Source organism: Onychomys torridus, chromosome 6, assembly GCF_903995425.1.
Source record: "Onychomys torridus chromosome 6, mOncTor1.1, whole genome shotgun sequence".
In the NCBI taxonomy this organism is placed as follows: domain Eukaryota; kingdom Metazoa; phylum Chordata; class Mammalia; order Rodentia; family Cricetidae; genus Onychomys; species Onychomys torridus.
In genome coordinates, this window is record NC_050448.1 from 135,287,090 (window position 1) to 135,309,357 (window position 22,268).

The window sequence follows — 22,268 nt, forward strand, 5'->3', positions numbered from 1 at the left end:
CATAGTGAATTTAAGGGCAGCTAGCTTATATAGGAAGACCATATATAAAATAAAAACTGAAAAAAAAGAGAGAGAAAGGAGGGAGGGAGGGAAGGAAGGAAGGAAGGAAAGAAAGAAAGACTGTAAACAATCTTGACAAAAATCTCTTATACTACATTATAAAAATAGAAAATACAAACAGATATAAGAGAAAATCCATCTTCTAAAATCCTATTGCAGTATGATTCTAGTATTCCACAATTTAACTAAGGAATGAAACACCATATTTTTTATAGTGGCCTGACAGGAAGTGTAGTGGTTGGAATAGGAATGGCTCCCATAGGCTCCAATATGAATGCTTGGTCATTAGAGAGTGGTGTTACTTGAGAGAGAATAGGAAGTGTGGCTTTGACAGAGTATGTGTGGCATTGTTGGCATAGGTATGGCCTTGTTGGGGGAAGTATGTAGCTGAGGGTGGGCTTTGGAGTTTCAGAAGCCCAAGCCAGGTCCAGTTGCTCTCTCTCTCTCTCTCTACCTGTAGATCCAGATGTAGAATTCTCAGCTACCTCTTAGTACCATGTCTGCCTTTGTGTCACCATACTTCCCTCCTGTCATTATAATAATGGACTAAACCTCTGAAACTGTAAACCAGCACCAATTAAATGGTTTTTTTTATAAGAGTTGCTGTGGTCATGGCATATATTCACAGTAATAGAATATAAGACAGAAAGAATCTAGACATATCCTCTGAATAATACAAAATCTATTAAAATTCAGTGTTGATGGGAAATAATCTCTGAAAGCAGCCACAGAGAAATTAACACTTATGCGATGCCTGCTATGAACTAAGCTCTTTCATTCCTACACTTATGGTATAAAGATGAGACAGTGATGCCTAGGTACTCCCTTAAAGAGTAATAAAGCATTGGCTAAAGTCTACATTGAAATAAAACACATTCTCCTAGAATATTTGGTTCCTGATAAGACCCAAAAACTTCATGATGTCATTGTTTTTCTCTGCTTAGTAGTACTCCATTGTGTATATGTACCATATTTTCTTTATCTATTCTTCAGTTGAAGGGCATCTAGGTTGTTACTAGGTTCTGGCTATTACAAACAATTCTGATATGAACATAGCTGAGCAAATGTCCTTGTGGTATGATTGAGCATTCCTTGGGTATATGCCCAAGAGTGGTCTTGGGGGAGATGGATTCCCAATTTTGTAAGAAAGCACCATACTGATTTCCAAAGTGGCTGAACAAGCTTGCATTCCCACCATCAGTGGAGGAGTTCCACTTGCTCCACATCCTCTCCAGCATAAGTTGTCTCCTGTGTTTTTGATCTTAGCTATTCTGACAGGTATAAGGTGGTATCTCAGAGTCATTTTTATTTGCATTTCCCGGATACTTAGGGATGTTGAGCAATTCCTTAAATGTCTTTCAGCCATTTCAGCTTCCTCTGTAGAGAATTCTGTTTAGTTCTACAGTACAATTTCTTAATTGGACTGTTGGGCATTTTGATGTCTAATTTCTTGAGTTCTTTATATATTTTGGATATCAGCCCTCTGTCAGATGTGGGGTTGGTGAAGACCTTTTCCCATTCTGTCGGCAGTTGCTTTGTCTTGTTGACCGTGTCCTTTGCTCTACAAAAGCTTCTCAGTTTCAACAGGTCCAATTGATGGATTGTTTCTCTCAGTGTCTGTGCTACTGGTGTTATATTTAGGAAGTGATGTCCTGTGCCGATGCATTCAAGACAACTTCCTACTTGGTCTTTTATCAGGTTCAGAGTAACTGGATTTATATTGAGGTCTTTGATCCATTTGGACTTAAGTTTTGTGCATGTTGACAGATATGGATCTATTTGCAGTCTTCTACACATTGACATCCAGTTATGCCAGCACCATTTGTTGAAGATCTTTCTTTTTTCCATTGTACAGTTTTGGCTTCTTTGTCAAAAATTATATGTTCATAGGTGTATGGGTTCATGTCAGGGTCTTCAATTCGATTCCATTGGTCCACATGTTGGTTATTATGTCAGTACCAAGCTGTTTTTATTACTGTAGCTCTATAGTAGACCTTGAGATTGGGGATCGTGGTGCCGCCAGAGGTTGTTTTATTTTACATGATTCTTTTGGCTCTCCTGGTGTCAGGGACCACGATGTCAGGAATCAAACATGAACCATGGAAAAGTACTAGCTAGGCCAGAGTACAAGTCATAGGCCCACTGCCCTTTCCCAGAGCAGTAACACCTGTTTACTAACCAGAGGCCCTAAAATATAAGAACATTTCACAGTCAGGTGCCATGAAAACCGAATGTAAAGAGTGTTCCATGGTCAGGTAGCATAGCAACAGAACAAATGGCCCCGATTTATGAGTCCAAACTATCCTTGAATAATAGCTTCCCTGCTCCAAGTATTTTATTATGTTGGGTCTCTACAAAGTCCTTCTCATATACTCTGTGCCTTTATTTTGAAAGAAAGATTGAAGCTCAGCAAAATTAAATAGTTTGGCTAAGTTTCTACATCATACAAATTATATTTAAATCCATGACATAAAATGAGAGGGCAAAAATAAACGGAAAGTTTTGAAAGCTGGGCACAATCCCTCCCCCCTCATCCCTGACTCCCCAACACATGTGAAAACAGTAGTGGAGCAAGCCAGGGATACGGGTAGGAGTTAACAAAGAAAAGCAGACATTTATAAGCAGAAAAAAATCAAAGTAAGAGTTATGGAGCCAACACCTTTTTTTAAAATGTGTTCAATTATGTCAAAAGATATAATAATCAAAATGAAAGGAGGACTAATAATAGATCCAAGAAAGAAAGTAGTAATTGCAAGATAGAATGTCTGAATCTCTTAGGGTTTGTAGTAGGGAAAAATGATAATAAGATCAAGGCAAGGATACAGAAATGCATGGCCAAGGAAGAGTAGAAAAGAGAAAGTCAAGTCATCACAATGGAGGATATGCAATTATTTAAATGAATTCTGAGTGTCTCTATAATTCCATAGGTACCCTCATGGATACCAGTTTTCTCTCTCTCTCTCTCTCTCTCTCTCTCTCTCTCTCTCTCTCTCTCTCTCTCACACACACACACACACACACACACACACACACACAGAAAGAGAGATAGGTGGTTTGAAAGAAAGGGGGTGGCACTATTACGAGGTGTGGCTTTGTTAGAGTAGGTGTGGCCTTGTTAGATGAGGTGTGTCACTGTGGAGGTGAACTTTAAGGACTCCTATGCTCAAGATACTCCTAGTGAGAGAGGCCACTTCCTGTTGCCTGCAAGTCAAGCTGTAGGACACTTGCCTGCTTCTCCAGCACCATGTCTACCTACACACCACCATGTAACACCATGATAATGGACTAAACCTCTGGAAATTAAAGCCACACCAACGGAATACCTTTACTTTATAAGAGTTGCTATGGTCATTTTGTCTTTTCATAGCAATAGAAGCCCTAAGATGGGAAGGAAGGGAGGGAGGGAGGGAGGGAGAGAGGGAGGAAAGAAGAGAGAGAGAGAGAGAGAGAGAGAGAGAGAGAGAGAGAGAGAGAGAGAGAATAAAAAGTCTGAGACACTGAGATTGGAACTGAATGTTTTCCTAAAAGAGAAAATAAATGGCAGGGAAAAAATGGCCAGTCCCCATAATATAAAGGGTTCAGAAAAGAAACAATCACTAATTTCAAAAGGCTTTAAAGATGCAATATTATCAGAATATAGCTAAAGAAAAGAAAAACCAAAAATGGTAGGGGTTTTTCTTGATGATTCTCAAGTGGGAAAAATAAAAACAAAAAGACAATGTCTAGATTCTTGCAGAATTAGAGACTTAAGAATGAGACAGATAAGGGAGTGTGTGCAATTATAAAGGTGACCTTAGCCGACATCCTGCAGTTGCACGATCTGCACGTCTCCCAAGTCTTGCACCCCTTCCACATCTCTTTCCCTTTCCCTTCTTCCTGCCCCCTCTCCTCCTGTGCTATATAAGCCTTGCAGAGGAAAATAAAATTTGCAGTTTGATCAGAATCCTGTCTTGCTGTCATCTCTCGTGTCCCCTGTCCCTTTCATTCACTCCCACATGTGGGTCACCTCCAATGAAACATTGCTGGCTGGGGCAGCTGGCGCCCAACATTGGGGCTAGACCCTTGCCTCATCGAGAGTTGAACTTCCTCCTCCAGGAAAGCCCAGATGTCTGGTGGAGATTTGAAGCAATTACCCATTGGGATCACCTGACTGGACTTCCTGGTGATACGGAGGAGAGCAGGACAGACAAGGTGAGTCTAAACAATAGACTTCACCATGGGAAAGGGAACTTCTTCTCAGGACTTGTTCATTAAGGGCATTAAAGAGGCCCTCCTGGCATGAGGGATAAGGATTCATAAAAAAAAAAAGACCTCATAAAATTCTTTAGTCACTTAGAGGACTGTTGCAACTGTTTTCCCCAAGAAGGGACAATTGATGAAACATGCTGAAAAAAGGGAGGGCAGCCAGCAGCTCTGGCAGGGTATAAGGCATGTGGGGTTTGTGTGTGTGTGTGTGTGTGTGTGTGCAGGGAGAGGCAGAGCGCGGGGGGAACCGGGAGGGTGGAGGAATGAGAGCATGTGGCCCCTCTCCATGGCTCCTTCGCCTGGGTGGAAAGAGCCGAGCACAGCCTGAGCGCTCTGTTAAAATGGCGGTGGCACAGTGGCCGTGGCATTTGGTCAGTGGTAAAGTGACTTTGCTGCTTCTTCCTCACCCACCCCAACCTGGGATGCTGGCCTCATTTGGGGCCTTTGCCTCTATCAGGAAGGAAGAGATATAGGCATCACCTTTATCATCAAACTTTTAAAACAGCCTGTCAATTCCCCTAACCCTGTTGCCATTGGTCCCAACCCTCTTCTTAGCAACAATGATTTTCCTACAACCAATATATCTCAGACATCCATGGGTTTTTCTCCCATGTTCCCACCTCCCCCACCAACTACCAAAGATATGATTACCACCCTTATCCCAAAAACCTACCAGGTACTTAATACCTCCAAGCCTGATTTGGTTGACTCCTGCTGGCTTTGCTATTATTCTGCCCCCCCTCCATTTTATGAGGAGTGGCTGTTAATTTAGATTTCACCCTAACCACTGACCCACACGATTGTAGCTGGCAACAGCCACCCACACCTTGCCTTACACTCTCCCAAGTTATGGGCTCAGGCTGCTGCCTTGTCACCCAAGGCACTATCATTCCCCCTGTTTATCAACCACTTTGCAATGTCACAGATAACCTAAATACCTCCCTTAAGTCTGGATATCTTCTCCCTGCCAATGATACTTGGTGGGCCTGTACTGATGGCCTAACACCACACATTTCTCTTCATTTAAATAATCCCTCTGCCCCCTTATTTTGCATATTGGTTCAGTTTATCCCTAGGCTAACCTATTATTCTCCAGGTCAATTCTCTGGAAGATGGGAAGAAAAGACTCTGGCAGAGATGGCTGCCCTTGTGCCCCCCCATCACTTGAAAAGGGAGCCTGTGACCAAGGTCACTTTAGCCATCCTCCTGGGGGTGGGGGCTGCAGGGGCCGGTATGGGCATAGCCTCCCTAGTTTTATCTAATCAACATTATTCAGAGCTTAGAATTTCCATAGATGAAGATATAGCACAGCTTGAGTGAGGCATTTCTGCCCTTGAATCCTCCCTCACCTTCCTTTAAGAGGTGGTCCTCCAAAACCGCTGAGGGCTCAACCTACTCTTTTTACAGCAAGGAGGCTTCTGTACCACTCTTAAGGAAGAGTGTTGCTTCTATACTGATCACACAGGAGTAGCAAGGGATAGCATGGCCAAGGTCCGTGAAGGCTTAGAGAAGCACAAAACAAGAAAGGGATCAAGAGTTAGGCTGGTTCCAAAATTGTTTCTCTGGATCTCCCTGGCTAACTACCCTCCTGCGACCCTTGGTTGGCCTCATTCTTGTCTTGACATTCGGCCCCTGGGCTTTGTCTCAACTAACTCAATTTGTGCACAGTCAGCTGGCTGAACTACAGGCAAAACAAATTTGGGTTCATTACCATCACCTCGACCTCCATGAACTTGGTCTTGATGAACCAGATACAGACTCCATATCAGCACAGACCCCTCTGCCCAGGGGAGGAAGCACCTGTGCCTGGAAGCTGGAGCCCACTGCTTAGGGGATTGAGGGTGCAGCCAGGACTGCAGAAGACAGGGAGACTAAAGAGCTCCACCATCCTGGATGCCTTGGATGACATGCTCTATTGCACAGCAGTTATGTAGACCCTATATTCTTCCCTCCCAGATTAAAATCCGCCCCCTGTAAAAAACTGCATCGTTCCAGCTTCCTTAAGGACATGTGGGGACACCTACATGAACCGACCAATTAACAAGGGAACTGAACTTATCAGAGATAGAGCCTCTGTCACCCCTCCCCTGTTACTGTCACCCCTCCCCTGTTATGGCAAAACATTTGGGCCTCCTTTCTTTGTTTTGCTATATTTATAGAAGGGGGAGATGTCAGGGACCAAGATGTCAGGAACCAAACATGAACCATGGAAAAGTACTAGCTAGGCCAGAGAACAAGTCATATGCCCATTGCCCTTTCCCAGAGCAGTAACACCTGTTTACTAACCAGAGGCCCTAAAATATAAGAACATTTCACAGTCAGGTGCCATGAAAACCAAATGTAAAGAGCATTCCATGGTCAGGTAGCATAGCAACAGAACAAATGGCCCCTGACCAGTGACCTTAGCTGACTTCCTGCAGTTGCACAATCTGCATGTCTCCCATGTCTTGCACCCCTTCCATATTTCTTTCCCCTCCCCTCCTTCCTGACCCCTCTCCTCCTGTGCTATATAAATGACTTGCTGAGGAAAATAAAATTTGCAGCTTGATCAGAATCCTGTCTTGCTGTCATCTCTCGAGTCCCCTGTTCCCTTCATTCACTCCCACAGGTGAGTCGTCACATTGAAACCCCACTGGCCAGGGCATCCTGGGTTTTTTTTTTTTCCATAAGAAGTTGAGTATTGTTTTTTGCAGATCTGTGAGGAATTGTGTTGGATTTTGATGGGGATTGCACTGAATCTGTAGATTGCTTTGGTAAGATCACCATGTTTACTATGTTAATCCTGCCTATTCATGAGCATGGGAGATCTTTCCATTTTCTGACAGCTTCTTCAATTTCTTTTTTCAGGGACTTAAAGTTCTTGTCATATAGGTCCTTCACATGCTTAGTTAGAGTAACCCCAAGGTATTTTATATCATTTGTGGCTTTTGTAAAGGGTGATGTATCTCTGATTTCTTTCTCAGCCTGTTTGTCTAATGTATACAGGAGGGCTACTGATTTTTTTGAGTTGATCTTGTATCCTGCTATGTTGCAGAAGGTGTTTATAAGCTGTATCAGTTCCTTGGTTGAATTTTTAGGGTCACTCATGTATACTATCATGTCATCTGCAAATAGAGAAAGATTGACATCTTCCTTTCCAATTTGTATCCCCTTATTCTCCATATGTTGTCTTATAGCTCTGGCAAGAACTTGAAGTACTATATTGAATAAGTATGGGGAGAGGGGACAGCCTTGCCTTGTTCCTGATTTTAGTGGTATTCCTTTGAGTTTCTCTCTATTTAATTTGATGTTGGCTGTTGGCTCGCTGTAGATTGCCTTTATTATGTTTAGGTATGTTCCCTGTATTCCTGATCGCTCCAAGACCTTTATCATGAAGGGGTGTTGGATTTTGTCAAATGCCTTTTCTGCATCTAGTGAGATGATCATGTGGTTTTTTCTTTGAGTTTGTTTATATGGTGTATTACATTGACAGACTTTCATATGATGATCCACCCTTACATCCCTGGGATGAAGCCTACTTGATCATGGTGGATAATTTTTTGATGTGTTCTTGGAGTCTGTTTGCCAGTATTTTATTGAGTATTTTCGCACCAATGTTCATGAGGGAGTTTGGTGTGTAGTTCTCTTTCTTTTTTGCACCTTTGTTTGGTTTAGCAATCAGGTCTAATTGTAGCCTAATAGAAGGAGTTTGGTAATATACCTTCTGCTTTTACTGTGTGGAACAATTTAAAGATTATTGGTAATAAGTCTTCTTTGAAGATCTGGTAGATTTCTGCGCTGAAACCATCTGTTCCTGGGCTTTGTTTGGTTGAGAGACTTTTAATGACTGATTCTATTTCCTTAGGAGTTATTAGACTATTTAAATGGTTTATCTGGTCTTGATTTAACTTAGGTATGTGGTACCTATCCAGAAAATTATCCATTTCTTTTAGATTTTCCAGTTTTGTGGAGTAGAGGTTTATGAAGTATGACCTGATGATTCTCTGGATTTCCTCATTGTCTGTTGTTACGTCCCCTTTTCATTTCTGATTTTGTTAATTTGGATGTACTCTCTCTGTCTTTTTGTTAGTTTGGATAAGGGTTTGTCTATCTTGTTGATTTTCTCAAAGAACCAACTTTTGGCTTAATAATTTTTTGTATTGTTCTCCTTATTTCCATTTTATTGATTTGAGCTCACAATTTGATAATTTCCTGGCATCTGTTCTTCCTGGGAGACTTTGGTTCTTCTTGTTCTAGAGCTTTCAGGTGTACTGTTAAGTCACTAGTGTGAGATTTCTCCAACTTCTTTGTGTGGGCATTTCGTGCTATGAATTTCCCTCTTAGCACTGCTTTCATAGTGTCCCATAGGTTTGGGTATGTGGTGTATTCATTTTCCTTGATCTCTAGGAAGTCTTTAATTTCTTTCTTTATTTCTTCCTTAACCCATTGGTAATTCAGGTGAGCGTTATTCAGTTTCCATGAGATTGTAGGATTTCTGTAGTTTTTTCTATTGTTGAAATCTAACTTTAAACCATGGTGGTCCGACAGAACACAGGAGGTTATTCCAATTGTTTTGTATCTGTTGAGATTTGCTTTGTGGCCAAGTATGTGGTCAATTTTAGAGAAGGTTCCATGGGGTGCTGAGAAGGTATATTCTTTTTTGTTTGAGTGGAGTGTTCTGTAGATATTAATTAAGTCCATTTGAGTCATAACATCAGTTAAGACCATCATTTGTCTCTTAAGTTTCAATTTGGCAGATCTATCCAGAGGTGAAATTGGGGTGTTGAAGTCTCCCACTATTAATGTGTGGGGTTTTATATGTGATTTAAGCTTCAGTAATGTTTCTTTTACATATGTGGGTGCCCTTGTGTTTGGGGCATAAATGTTCAGAACTGAAACTTCATCTTGGTGGATCTTTCCTGCAATGAGTATGTAATGCCTTTCTTGATCTCTTTTGATTGATTTTAGTTTGAAGTCTATTTTGATGGATATCAGGATGGCTACACCAGCTTGCCACTTAAGACCATTTGATTGGAAAGACTTTTCCCAGCCTTTTATATTTAGGAGGTATCTGTCTTTGAATTTGAGGTGTGTTTCTTGTGTGCAGCAGAAAGATGGGTCCTGGTTTTGTATCCATTCTGTTAGTCTGTGTCTTTTTATAGATTAATTAAGTCCATTGATATTAAGGGATATTAATGACCACTGATTGTTCATTCCTGTTATTATTTTTATTTTTTGGTGGTTGTGTGTCTGTACTTCTCTTCTTTGGGGTTTACTGCTGTGGTGTTACCTATTGCCTGTATTTTCATGGGTGTATCTGACTTCCTTAGGTTGGAATTTTCCTTCTAGTGCTTTCTGTAGGGCTGGGTTTGTGGATAAGTATTGTTTAAACCTGGTTTTGTCTTGGAATGACTTGTTCACTCCATCTATGATGATTGAAAGTTTTGCTGTGTATATTAGTCTAGGCTGGCATCCATGGTCTCTTAGTGTCTGCATTACATGTGTCCAGGTCCTTCTGGCTTTCAAAGTTTCCATTGAGAAATCGGGTGTTATTCTGATGGGTTTGCCTGTGTAAGTCACTTGACCTTTTTCATATGCTGATCTTAATATTATTTCTTTGTTCTGTAGGTATAGTTGTTTAATTGTTACATAGTGAGGAGACTTTGGGGGGGGTCTATTCTGGTTGGTGTTCTATAGGCTTCTTGTATCTTCATAGACATTTCCTTCTTTAAGTTGGGAAAGTTTTCTTCTATGATCTTGTTAAATATATTTTCTGTGCCTTTGAGTTGGTATTCTCCTTCCTCTATCCCTGTTATTTGTAGGTTTGGTCTTTTCATGATGTCCCAAATTTCTTGGGACATGATTTTGTTGGCTTTAGTGTTTTCTTTGACTAATGAATCTATTTCTTCTACTGTATCTTCAACACCAGAGATCTTCTCTTCCATCTCTTGCATTCTGTTGGTTTTACGTGCATCTGAAGTTCCTGTTCATTTTCTATTTCCAGAATTTCCTTTGTTGTGTCTTCTTCATTTTTTCTATTTCCCTTTTCAGGTCTTGGACTATTTCCCTCATCTGTTTCATTGCTTTTTCATGATTTTCTTTCGGGGACTTATTGTTTTCTTCTGCTTTATTTGTCCTTTCCTCTAATTTTTTATAGCATTCTTCCCATTTTTTGTTTGTCTGTTCCCTCCACTTTATTTTTTATTTCTTCTATATAAGGCTCTAGCCTCTTCATGATGTTATTTTTAAGGTTGTTTTCTTCTGCTTCTTCCATTCTGTGATATTCAGGTCTAGCTGTTGGAGGAGGACTAGGTTCTGGTGATGCTGTATTGCTCTTTATTTTATTGTATGTACTTCTGCTTGATGTCTTCCCATCTCCTCATGGACTTGTTGATAGATAATTACATGTAATCTACACGCATGCGTGGAGTACACACAGGAGTCCCTGTACTCATGCGCATCCCAACCTTTAAAAAGCCGGCGCCACCTTGCAGGACTCTCTCTCAGGCTCTCAGTCTCTCACCTCCTCCTCCTCCCCCCCTTCTCCCCCCCATTCTCTCCCCACCCACGTGTGTTTCACCCAGGCCTGTCACCTCTATCCTCTTTAATAAAACTCTCCTGTGGTCTTGTCGTGTTCGGGACGTGTTCCTAGCGCCGAATAAATACTAACATTGGTGCCGTGCGAAAACGGGCGCTTCCGGGAACTCTGTGCCTGGAAACCCGGAACCGGGACGTAAACTGCACTACACACGCCGGGAACTCTGCTCTGTTCGCGACAGACCACTCTCCATTTGCCTGGTCGCACAAATCCGCATGCAACACCGCTACTGATTGGTGAGTTTTCCCCTTTTCTTTACTGGCTACCACTGGCCCCCATTGCGGGCCCGGATTTCCAGCCACTTCCCACGTCTGCAGCTTGAGATATTTCGCGAAGGGACCACCACCGTCAGGTGCATTCCGGGGGTCGTGTTAAGCCGGCACAGTCTTCCCACCCGACGGGGTGGCTGACCATGAGAGGTGCTCCTGGGGAGGCCTTCCTTCACTCGACCAGGCCCCCGCTTATCGGCTGATGAGCTGATAAGGTGGCTTGTGCCCGAACAGATCTACATTCGATATTTGGGGACGCCCAAAATCGGACCTCTAGATCACGTTTTGTTTTTTTTAATTTTTTATTTTTTGCCTCTCCGCTTGTGACATGGGAAATAAGTTTTCCAACTCAATCAGCCCTACTTACAGATTCCTAAGCTTATCCATCTCTGTACTGAGAGACGGCCCAAGTATGCTTTAAAAAATTACAAAAAAATCCCAATCTTTTATGGGAGTTATCTAATTCTGGCCAGCAAACAGGCAAATGGAAAGAGTTGCTCTGTATCTTAGCTTTCTTTCTCTCTAAAAGCTCTAAAAAGGTAACCATGGCTTGTGATTCTTCTGCCAACCAGCACGCACCTCCTGCTGGCCGCTGCGGATGGTGGTCAGCCACGAGAAGCGCAACTTTCCATTATTGATACCGCCACGATTTTTCACAGTGAGTCTGCTGTTCTAATGGCTGAAATCTGAGCTATATGTTTGTGACGGACAATCCCGGGGGTTGTCCAGGCTGTGCTGGCATTGGCAGGCACATTTTTGCTCAGAGCAAGAATGGCGTCTGGGTCTACTGGGTGGATCCACGGCAGCACAGTCGCAGCTCTTAGCTGAGCTTAGATCTTACTTCATTCTCAGGACACCTGAGTTGAAGTCTGATCCCGGTTTGTTATTTTAATTTTTTATTTTCCACTCAGTTACAGCCATGGGACAGAGGGTGGATACCACCCACTTACTTTGGTGGATGGGGTGGTACCGGTAAATCTGGCCGCTTAACAGCTTTGCAGTACCGGTAAACCTGACCACATAACAGTATGGCAGGTACTTCAGCCAGTAAACGTTAAAATAAGAGTTGTTTCATCTCCAAACTTTCTGCTAAAGCTCTAAACCCTTTCCTTTCCCACTAAGGCGTCTGCCATGTGTAACCTCTGTCTGACTTTCGCGCCATTGGTGGGCGGGCTCAAATGCTCGGGCTTGGGCGGTTCCTAAGAATTGCCCTAACTCACTTAACTCCACCCCCACCCTAACTCCACCCACTCATTCTCAAACTGCCTTGAGAACCACAGACGGGTCTAAAAGTAGCTGAGATCTAAACAATTAAGTTTACAATAATCGGGATGGCTCCTAAGCCAAAAGAAATCAGCTTATAGCCTCAAGCAAGTCTTCCAAAGGATCGGTTTACAGTCTGCCTACTGGCAGACCTTCCAAAAGCTGTCCTTAAGCCACCAATCATCAGGAAAAATTCAGGACATAGAGTAAAATCCATCTCTTGTTCCCGGCTAAAAGTTGAGTATCTGGAGAACAAGGCTCCTGACCTCACCGGCAAAAGAGTCATCTGTGGCATTTAAGATGTGTCAGGAAAAAAAAGCCCGAAAACGAAATTGCCAAATGCTGGCACTTGCTGACTCCTGAAAGCTGTTGGGTCCCTGTTTTAAATAAAAAGGCCATGGGCTAACAAATGCCCTGCCCATCAACAGCCTTGTCCTTGTGCTGCCTAGAAAGACAACCAGTCAGCTGACTGCCCCCAGGCGCCAAGACGAATGGGTACAGCAAGCTAAGACTTCCAGCAAACCTAGGCTTGGCTACAGACACAGCAGGGAACCCAGAACTCAACAGGAAAGTGATCAGTTTCTTTCCTTCTGGACACCAGAGCCATTGACTCAGTCCTGGGAGCTTTAGGATGTCACTCCTTTCTATTGTTGGGAACAGAGGACAGCCTTACCTCACCAGATTTAATTGTACTTTCAGAGTTACTTAATGAAAAAGATTTCCAACTAAGATAAGAGCTCATTGTCTCATTTCAAAGTTACTGCCTATGTTTCTCATGTGCATACAGACAGGGCCACGATCTTTGCCTTGTACCTAATTAAAAAAAATAAGTTCTCTTCCACTCTCAAGCTCCAGAGGACACCAGGATCCACTGCCTTGTCACCAATTCCAGAGGAATTTCCCAACTAGGGCCACATAGAGCTGGAGGCAAAAGAGACCGTCAAAATATCCAGGCGGTAAGGTTATAACAGTTTGTCACTGTTCAATACTCAGTAACTGATCACCTGTGTTTCCCAAACGCTAAACTAGCAAAACAAACAGGTGCCTTAAATAAACCACCTCAAATGAGGCTTGTCTCAGGTAACAAAACCAACCAGAGTACTTAAACATCACAGCCACCTTTAACATGTCTCCAACCAGACAGACCAGACAGATCTACCTCAGATAAATGTCAACTCCAAAAACAAAATAATAATGAGTCTTTTCTCTAAGCTTTTTATGTCACCGGTGTTTTGTCAGATAGAAGGTTCCCAGCCACACCATGGAGGATGGACAGCTGCAGGATCTCATCCTAGGATCAGCCACACCATGGAGGATGGACACAGCTACAGGATTTCATCCCAGAACTTCAGGAGACGGCTTCCCCATCTCCCCCCCAAAACCAATCAACGTCCATCATTCAGCCTGAAGCAGTCTTTGAGAGAAACGGCGTCCCATACCCATCTATCCACATTTTTTTTCTTTTTTAAAACATGAGAGTCGGGAATGATAGATAATTACATGTAATCTACGCGCATGCGTGGAGTACACACAGGAGTCCCTGTACACATGCGCGGCCCAACCTTTAAAAAGCCGGCGCCACCTTGCAGGACTCTCTCTCAGGCTCTCAGTCTCTCTCCTCCTCCTCCTCCTCCCCCTTCTCTCCCCACCCACGTGTGTTTCACCCAGGCCTGTCACCTCTATCCTCTTTAATAAAACTGTCCCGTGGTCTTGTCATGTTCGGGACGTGTTCCTAGTGCCGAATAAATACTAACACTTGTTCTTGGTCTTATCAATGCACTTGGTCCAGACAGAGCTGACAGATTTAGGGAGCCTCTCTCTGGTCCAGATGGAAGCTCTGGGCCATATTGGAGCTCTGGTCCAGATGGGAGTGCTGGCTGGATGGGAGGTGGGGGCTAGAATGAGTCCTAGGAAGTCGCTGGGGTCTCTGTATCTTGTCCAGAAGGGAGCTCCAGGGCAGGATGGGAGCTGGGGGCTCTGGTCCAGGTGGAAGTTCCAGGGCAGGATGGAAGCTGAGGGCTGGTTTCTAAATCTCAGGAAGTGGCTGGTGTCCCTGTATCTTGTCCTGATGGGAGCTCTGGGGCAAGATGGAAACTGTGGTCCAGATGGGAGTTCAGGGGCAGATGGGAGCTGGAGGCTGGTCTTTGAGTCTCAGGAAGAGGCTAGGATCTCCATATCTTTTCCAGATGGGAGCTCCTGGCTGGGATGGGAGCTTGGGGCTGGTCTCTGAGTCTCAGTAAGTGGCTGGGTATAGTGTTCTGGAACTCCCAAGTTGGGTAACTGCTCCCTGCTTTCTGACCTTGACCTTGATGTCCTCCCTATGCTGATTCCCTGCTGGTCTCCACCCTCCTGAATGCTCACCAGAGGTTCTTTGTTTGTGTGTCCTGCATTTGGTGTAAACAGCTTAGATGCAAGAATGTAGAACATTCAGTAGTGAACTTCTGCCCTCCAGGGGTTCTTCCATTGTGCTGTAAGCCTGTATTTAAGGTTTCCTCCCTTCTTCAATAAATGGCATTCAGCATCCCCTGGCACAAATGACTCACTGTCTTTTGTCTGTTTTTCGATCCACAGCCCTTCGCTTGGACATGGTGAATGGGTGGTGGTAGTGCAGGAGCTACCACAACAAATGGAGGTCCCACAGAGATCTGAGAAAGAAGGGAAGAGCTGATGGACACCCAGGTAAGTCTGGCACCAGCAATTTAAAGAAAAAATAGAAGATAAGTGTGAATTGAAATGGGTGCAGCTAGCTCACAGTTAAATGGACTGCTGAAGTAGGAAGGCACCAAAGTTAAGAAAGGGCAAGACAGTTAAAGATTTAAAATAAAGAAGGAAATCTTCCCAATAGAGAAGAGGGAAGGAAAGGAAATTTCCCGTTAGAAAAGGGAGAAAAAATTTAATCAAGTAAAATGGATTTTCCCGATAAAAAGGGGAAAAGTTTTTTAAAGTAGGCCTAAAGATTTTGGGGTCTTGTAGAGGAAGGATGAAGGAAAGAGAAAAGTTTCTTCCCAGTGGTAATGGAAGAAGAAAGGGCTCTTTCTGATGTAGAAGTTTCAGGATAACTAGAACTCTGAGTGCTTTCTGCCTGCCAGCGCAGAGTGGCAGCATCTGAATTGCAGGGAGTTGGCAGGTAGGCCTCACTGCTGCTGGCTGAACAAGCAAGCAAGCCTGGAGGTTCAAGTTTTGTTGTCTTTTTTTCCCTCCAAGTGGGAATAATTCAATATTTAGGATCCCTTCATGGGAAATGTTTTTCTGTTTTTTCCCTTATGGCGGGAATAACTCATTATTAGATAGTCCCTTCATGGGAGTAAGAGGAATTTTAAACAGGAGTGCATGTGCGTGTTGCTTGTGATGGCATATGAGATGGCCAGGCAGGCAGGCAGGCAGGTACACACTGTGGGAGGTGGAGTTTCAATGGAGCGTGGCCCAGGCAGGCACTGGCACTAGAGCCCAAGCACCTGGTGGAGCCAAAGCCAAAGCCAAAGCTTGCGCCAAGCAAGCAGAGGCCTGGAGAGGGGCAGACGTTAAAAGTTTGAACAGGCCCAACTTCTGGTAAAAAAGGTTTTGGTCAGGACATGAAATGCTAAGTCAATGCTGTTTGAATTTCCAGGGATATTAGTTATTCATTGCCTAAAGAATGTTATGTTCCTTTGTCTTAATAAATATTTGGATGAATGGTTGATTCTCATGGTAGATAAGCTAAAGGAACAGTATTCATAATTTTAAACTATATATAATTAGGTATGCTCTTGTCTGTTGATCATTACTGAAAATTTGGCTCTACTCTTTAAGTTGCTTTCTAGAAATTCTTGGTTTAATGCTATAGAAATATAATTCCCTAAAATGGATTGGGTTGTTAGCATATTAAATAAAGTTGCTAAGATAAACCCATAAAAAGTAATCTCTTACTAATAAAGAGGTTACAAAATTATTTCTTTAGTAAATAAAATACAGGTGAACTGTTTGGTCTACATTGCTAATAATTGACTTTTTGCATTAATGTGTTACTTGGGATCTATAAAGAAGGATCCTTTTTTAAGATTTTATAAACATACTCAAGAGTATTACCTAAAGTTACCTCTTCAAATTCTATAGAGATTGTATTTAATGCTTTTATAATTGACATATGTAAAAAGGACCATGGAAATAGAAGTTGGTGATAGAATTGCTCAATTATTATTGCTTTCATATTTTAAATGCAAAATGGCACCTATATGTAGAACTGGAGGCTTTGGAATTGCAGGAGAAAAGGTGTTTTGTCAAAAGTTATCAATGACAAACAGCCTAAATTAAAAATAAAATTATATGGGATTGAGAATGAAAGATTATTGGATTCTGATGCTGGATATATCTAAAATTTCACAAGAATCCTGAGATCCCAGCTGGCCTCTACAAGAAGTCAGGAAAATGGAGGCTGTTACAGGATCTTAGAGCTGTAAATAAAACCATGCTTTTCATAGGAGCAACACAGCTTGGTTTGCCTGCCCCTGTGGCAATTCCTAAACATTGACATTTAATTGTGATTGACTTATATGGATAATTTATTGGCTGCTAAAGATAAAAATTTGTTTTTGATGTCTTTTCTAAATTACAAGAGGTTCTTAGGCTGGATAATTTACAAATAGCCCCAGAAAAGGTACAGGTATCTTTTCCTATCATTACTTAGGTCATGAATTGTTACACACAAGCATATGTCCACAAAAGATTACTCTGTGTACAGATCAGCTAAGCACACTTAATGATTTCCAAACCTTTCTGGGAGATATTCAATGGCTTTGGTCCACTTTTAAGATTCCAACAGGTCAGCTTCACTCCTTATATGTCTTAAAGGGTGACCCTGACCCTTTATCTCCCCGTGAATTAACAGCTGAAGGGCGAACAGCACTACATTGTGTGCAAGAGGCCCTGGAATGGGCTCATGTGCATTATATAGATCTTTCTTCTCCCTTGTTGTATTTGATATTTTGTTTTTCTCATTCACCTACTGGAGTGTTTTGTCCTATTCTATGGGTACATTCCCCAGCTTCTCCAGCAAAAACCATTACTCCTTTTCCTCAGGCTGTTGCTCAGATTATATTTAAGGGAATCAAGATCAGTGTTCAAACTTTTGGTAAGGAGCCAGATATTGTGGTAACCTCATACACCCAGTCTCAAATAGCATGGTTGCAAGCTAATGATAATGATTGGACCATACTGACATGCTCCATGCAGGGTCAGTTTGATACTCACTACCCCTCCAAAGATGTCTGTCAATTTTTTTAAATTGCATCCTGTCATATTTCCCAAGATAGTACAGATGACTCCTATTCCTCAGGCCCATGTAGTATTTACCGATGCGACATCACGTGGTTTAGCTGTGGTAGTTTCTGGTAACATAGTGAAAAGAATGAAAGTCCAAGGCACTTCTGCCCAGATGGTGGAGGTACAGGCATTGTTGCTTGCTTTACAGATGTTTTCTGATGAGTGTGTAAATCATGTTCTCTTTGTGTTGAATTTTTACCTATTTCTCATTTGGGAGTTAATCCTTGAGGACTTTTACCTGATCATGTGTGGCAGATGGATGTCACACATGTGCCTTCCTTTGGAAAATTACAATATGTCCATGTGTCTATTGATACATATTCCTCTCTAATTTTTGCCTCTGCCCATTCAGGGGAAAAGGTTAAGAATGTAAAGAATCATTGTCTTCATGCTTCTGCTTATATGGGAGTGCCAAAATGCATAAAGACTGATAATGGTCCTGCCTACAGCAGTACGGGATTTTCAAAATTCTGCCAAGATTTTTCTATTGCTAATAAGACTGGTATTCCTTATAATCCTCAAGGACAGGCTATAGTAGAACGCTGTCATGGTACTTTAAAAACATATATTGCTAAAGTAAAAAGGGGGGAGGTAGGGGCTCATCTCTGCTCTCCACATTCTATTCTTTGTTTTATACATTTAAAATTTTTTATTGTTTGATTCTGCTGGAGTTAAGCACTGGAGGACTCCTGTTGCAAATCACCCTCTGGTGCGATGGAAGGATCTTTCTACTGGAACTTGGAAGGGATGCAATCTGGTGTTGGTGTGGGCCTGGGGTTCTGTTTGTGTCTTTCCACAGGACAATGAGGTTCCTCTTTGGGTTCCTGAGTGCTGCTGAATCCCAGCATGGCAGAGACCTATTGGGCCTTTGTGAAAATCTCCCCCCTTCTGATGCTAATGGGGATTGAGAGCCAAATACGGCCAGCCTTGGCAAACATTAACAGAAGCCTAGGAACTGTAGCCATGTGGTTGGATTCTTCAGATGGTAATGTATGGTAACTGCTCTTTCAAGTATGTTTGAGAACATGTCACCCAGACACCTTGGAGATTAAGGATAACTCTGAAGGTTACTGACCTTCATTTGTTAACAGTAGCATACCAGCTAAGCCTTTTCATTTTTTGTAACCCTTTTCAAGCTGGTATAGTACCTATTCTTCAGGAGTGGCTCTGTGCAACATTTATTGGCCTCCTGAAATTCATCTAACCCCTTTTGAAGATACCTTAAAATCTGTGAGCCTGAATGTAGCCATTATGAGACCATTAGTTCTACGCCTTGTCTTCTGTCTGTCTTTTTTTTTTCTTTATGGTTCTTAGTTGTTCTTTTACAGAGCTGCCAGCTTAAGTCATGCTGGGATCAAGAAAAATGGGCCTTGGTGGTTTGTGTTCCTGGAGCTGTCCATGCCAGTGGACTGTGGCAGTTAGACACAGATGATGCTCACATGCTCCAGAAGAGAATTTGACACCACTGTTGCTGTTATAGCAGTGGCAGCCACTGCTGCTACTGTTTCTGGGATTGCCATTTCACTACAGCTAGCACAATGGAGACCCTGGCAGCAAAAGTAGCTACCATAGTTAATTACTCTTTCATTCTATTGGGCATGATAAATTTAGTTCAGTAGTTATATACCTTTCGATTGGCTTTGAATGTTATAAATTCAATAAACTCAAGTTCCATTTGCTTTTGGGATACCATCTTACAAGGACTCCAATTTGCAGTAAGGCTCGCTAAGGAAAGGAACGGCTCAGTTGCCTTTAGCCTATTGGCTATGGGTGGGTTAGGACTTCTGTTGGTCTTTTCTGTGTCACACAGATTGCAAGCCCAGTGCCACTTTGAGATCTTTGGCAGCAGTTAACCCTACAGCTCACGTGGATGAGCCTGTATGATAATGAGTATTCAGAGATGGGTAATGCTTGGGGGGCGGTTGTCAACCTAAGACAGAGTGCTTGTGTGGCCTGGACAAGTGTCTCCATGATGGGTAAGGCAACCTGCTGACATCCCACACAACCTAAGTCAGAAGCTCATTTTTTAGTAAAAAGGGGGCACCTGTAGTTCCCTGGAACTCCCAAGTTGGGTAACTGCTCCCTGCTTTCCGACCTTGACCTTGATGTCCTCCCTATGCTGATTCCCTGCTGGTCTCCACCCTCCTGAATGCTCACCAGAGGTTCTTTGTTTGTGTATCCTGCATTTGGTGTAAACAGCTTAGATGCAAGAATGTAGAACACTCAGTAGCGAACTTCTGCCCTCCAGGGGTTCTTCCATTGTGCTGTAAGCCTGTATTTAAGGTTTCCTCCCTTCTTCAGTAAATGGCATTCAGCATCCCCTGGCACAAATGACTCACTGTCTTTTGTCTGTTTTTCGATCCATAGCCCTTCGCTTGGACATGGTAAATGGGTGGTGATAGTGTGGGCACTACCACAACAGCTGGGGTCTCAGTCAGATGGGTGTGGGGGCAGGGTGTGGAGATGACAGGGTCTGCCTTCAGTGTTGGAAAAGGGGAACCTTCCCGCAGGGTCCACTGAATGGCCAGAAACTGAGGCCAGGTTGAACAGGTCTTCCCAGGATGGCTGGTGCCCAGGGCTGGGACCTAGGTGTGGGCCTCTCTGAGTGTGAGTCCAGGTACTTACCTTTGGTCCAGATGGGAGTTCTGGGGTGGATGGGAGCTGGGGGCTGGTCTTTGAGTCTCAGAAAGTGGCTGGGATCTCCGTATCTTTGACATTTTGTGTTATGAGATTTTGGCATTGGTATTTTCTTTGACTGACCAATCCATTTCCTCTATTGTATCCTCTACACCATAAATCCTCTCTTCCATCTCTTGTGTTCTGTTGGTTATGCTTGCATCTGTGTTTCCTGTTCATTTACTCAGATTTTCTATTTCCAGCATTCCCTCTGTTTGTGTCTTCTTCATTATTTCTATTTCTCTTTTCACATTTTGGACTGTTTCCCTCACCTGTTTCATTGCTTTTTCATAGTTTTTTTAAAAGGGATTTATTGTTTTCTTCCACTTTTTTATTCATCTTTTCCTCAATTTCATTTTTCATTTTTTTCTTTAAATGCCTCTATCATCTTCATGATGCTATTCTTAAGGTTGCTTTCTTCTGCTTCTTCTACCTTGTGATGTTCAGGTCTTGCTATTGGAGGAGGGCTAGGTTCTGGTGATACTGTTTTGCTTTTTATGTTGTTATATGTGCTTCTGCCCTGACAGCTGCCCATCTCCTTGTTTAATAAGTATAAGAGGTGCCTGTGTCTGAGGGAGTTGCTGTTGGTCCACTCTGTGCTTTTTGTATCTGTGTCTCAGGTGACCCTTCTGGGTCTAATCTTAGCTCTTGGTCTAACTGAAGCATGCAGCTTCTGTGTCTCAGAGAGCTGCTCTTGGGTCAACCAAAGCTAGTTGATTCTGTGACTCACAAATTCATTTTTGGTCTTATCAGGGCTCTTGGCCCAGTCAGAGCTGACAGATTCTTTGTTTCAAGAAGTCTCTTTTGGTCCAATGAGAGGTGGCAGATTCTACTTCTCAGAAAGCCACTCTTGGTCTAATGAGGGCTGGCAGATTCCCTGTCTCCTGAGGTTACTCTTGTCCAATGACAGCTCTTTGTCCAATGAGAGCGCTCTCTCTAGGCCCAATGAAAGCTCTCTCTCTGGGCCAGATGAGAGCTAAGGGTTGGTTTCCAAACCTCAGGAAGTGGCGGGGGTCTCTGGTGGATGGGTGTGAGGGCAGGGCGGGTAGTGTGCAGGGTCCACTGGGGGGTCTTGGAGAAGGAGAACCTTCCTGCAGGAACCCTGCCAGCTGGCCGGCAACTGGGGCTGAGTTGGGTGGCTGTTCCCAGGGAAAGACTGGAGCCCAGGAATGGGTCCTAAGGGCAGGCCTCCCTGGTTAAGAACAGAGTCATTCACCTCTGTGCCAGATGTCAGCTGGGGGTTGGTTTCCAAGCTTCAGGCAGTGGTGGGGGTCTTGGTCTTACAAATAACTTCTAACTGCTATCATAATATGTTTCTGTGTCAAAAGATATTGAAATATCTTTCGGATACTATCATGTAACAAACATTTATTTTCAAATGAAAAATTAAATGTAATTATTAAAATAGCATCAGGTTAGCTTTTTTGTATAATTCTCCTCATAAATTTATAGGCTTTCAATCATCATCTAAGAGGTTTTCTTGGGCATCTGATGGGAGCAGATATGAGATCCACAGCCAAACATCAGGTGGAGAGAGAACCCAAGTTGGAGACCTCCATTGGGTCTCTTCCACTTGAAGCTTGGGAATCCTGCAGAAGAGTCAGAGGAGTCAAAGACACCAGGAGAAGATGGACATGGCCCACAGAATCAACTATCCAGGGCTCATATGAGCTCACAGATACTAAAGGTTCACTGAGCTATCTCCCCTGGAAGCCTGATTATTTTACAGCTGAGACTTTCAACTTTATTGTCCTTCTCAAAGAGGCATATTTTAGCTTTATTTTTGATTAATTTAATTCTATACACTTATATAATTTAATTTCTATAATTTTTTATAATTTCATAGTAATTCCTTTTTTGTTTTGTTTTGTTGTTGCTGT